Source organism: Theropithecus gelada, chromosome X, assembly GCF_003255815.1.
Source record: "Theropithecus gelada isolate Dixy chromosome X, Tgel_1.0, whole genome shotgun sequence".
Classification (NCBI taxonomy): Eukaryota; Metazoa; Chordata; class Mammalia; order Primates; family Cercopithecidae; genus Theropithecus; species Theropithecus gelada.
In genome coordinates this window covers 77,943,752-77,946,305 of record NC_037689.1, presented here as the reverse complement: position 1 = coordinate 77,946,305, position 2,554 = coordinate 77,943,752, and positions in this window count along the sequence as shown.

Sequence of the window (2,554 nt, the reverse complement as noted above, 5' to 3'; positions counted from 1 at the left end):
CGGTGATATGTTGAATATTGTATTGCTGTAAGAAAACTTGTAATTTATGAGAGACATAGGCAGGGGCATTATCAGTTTTAAGTATAAAAGGAATGCCCATAATGGCAAAACAAGCTAAGAGATGTGTAATAACAGAATCAGCTTTCTCAGATGGCAACGGAGTGGCCCATTGAAAATGAGAAAAAGTATCAATGGTATGATGAACATACTTTAATCGTCCAAAAGAAGGAATATGTATAACATCCATTTGCCAAATTTGATTAACTTGAGTACCTCTCGGGTTAACTCCAGGATGGAAGGATGGAATGCTCAAAGGAGCACAGAAAGGACAAGCTCGAATAAGAGAACGAGCTTATTTACGAGTTAAATGAAACCGTCGTTGAAGGCCAGAACTATTAGTGTGATGTAGAGCATGTTCTTGTTCTGCAGCCTGCAAGTGGCCAATTAGAAGTGAATCAATCTGAGTATTTCCATGAACTAATGGTCCAGGCAGTTGAGAATGAGAACGAAGATGAGTGATGAATAAAGGAGCTCGACGTTGGCTCAAAGTAGAAAATAACAAGGAAAAGAGTTTTTGAAGAGAAGAAGTAGCACAAAGAGGTAAAGTGGCCTGAGAAATATAAGAAGTAACATAAACGGCATATTGAGAATCACTAACAATATTACAACCAGTAGTAGGGAAATCAAGTAAGACCATGAGAATAGCAAACAATTCTCCCTGTTGCACCGAGGGATAAGGATAAACTGTAACTCAAGATTGATGAAGCTTCTTGCCAAGAATCAGAAGTTGCAAGAAGATAAATGATCTGACTATGAGTGAATTGAGAGATAATTAAGGAAGGATCTCCTCCCCAAAGTTGTCGACAGTGATGCCGTCCTTTGATGATCAGTTCAGCTAAACGATCGATATAAGTAGCCAAGCGTTTAGATGTTTTATTGGACAAAAAGATCCATTCTAGCGGCCGATTGGTCTGATGAATCATTCCTGTAGGAGAATGTAAAGTATGAAATAAACAAAGGGAAAGGGGAACATCGGGAAGGATATAATGTAAATGAGCCTTTTGAAGTTGCTCTTCCACAAGCTGGAGTTCCTGTAAAGCCAAAGGAGTTAAATGACGTGAGCTGTCCAAGTGACTGTCTCCTTCTAGAATAGAAAAAAGATGTTGTAACTGAATAGAGAAAAAACAATTTTTGAGATCTATGACCATTAATTTTTAACTTTGTGGGATAAGGGCAGGATTAGGAAGACCAGGCTGTAAACTTTCCCTAGGTTTAATGTAAACATTTATAGTTTTAAGACAAGACAAAGACGGGAATTCCATGCAGAAATACGTGGCTTTATATTCCTCTCGGCCATTTGTTTTTTGACTTACTCTTTTAGAGTCCTAAGTATTTCTTTAAATAATGGTCACTGTTTCACCTAAATAGGAGTGGTGGCTATGAGTTTAAAGGATTGTAGCCCATTTTGAACATCATATTTTTGGCAGCTGAGGAAATATGAGGAATGTTTAAAAAAGCAGCAAATTGTTGTGAAAGATCTTGTTCCCAAAAATTAATATTGATAGGAACAATAAAAAAAAAAAAAAAACACTTGACCTTGTTGACCTTTAGGACCGACACAGGTTAAAGGTTCTACGTCTTGATAAACCACAGAAGCAGCACCCAAGCCAGTGAGTATAACTGAAACTTGTCTTTTTTCCTATTGTATAGGCCTCTAATTTAAACAAATAATAGACATATTCACCACCGTATCAATTAACCCTTTAAAAACTATTTCATTAATGTGCAATGAACATAAGGGCTTTTGATTAGAAACTAAAGTTTCCCAAAAAACAGTTTTTTCTGTGCTACCAAACCCTCCCTATTGAGAATACGTTCCCCTGCCTCTAGGCATATAAATTGTGAGACTTGAACCATAATAAGAATTTTATTAGTAACATCATGTCCTTTTGGCAAAGGGCCACACACTCTAATAGCTAATTTATATACTCCTCTATTAGGAGACAAAGTATAAGGCTGAGTAATAACTAAGTCAGCAGCGGCGCTCTGCTTAGTTGCCACATAAAGCTGAGAAACTGGGGTAAGGTGTGGGATCCTTAAGGAGGACTTGAATTTATTCCTTGATGTTGTAGGCCATTGCTCACTGGGTATTGTATGCAGATTTAGTCAATAACAAATATTTGTAAACAAATAAGGTGATTACAGGTACAGAAATTCAGTTCGTAGCTTACTATTCAATAGAGTATCTGCTTTGTAAAAGATGGTGGACCACAAAATACTCAACGGATTTTGGTTTTCAAAACACAGTGATGCTATCCAAGGCTAAATGGATACTTGAAATTGGGATTGGATCTGGTGCTGAGATACAACTTTTACTTAGTTATTGATTTTTCTTTCCTCCGATTATTCCAAGGAGGGTGACTACCATTTTTGTACTTTATAGAGCAGTCTAGAGGAAAGGGTTAAGCATGTAAGCTCTGGGGACAGAAAGTCATATTTTCAAAATATAATAGCTATATGACCTTGGATACATTTATAAAACTGTCTTAACTCT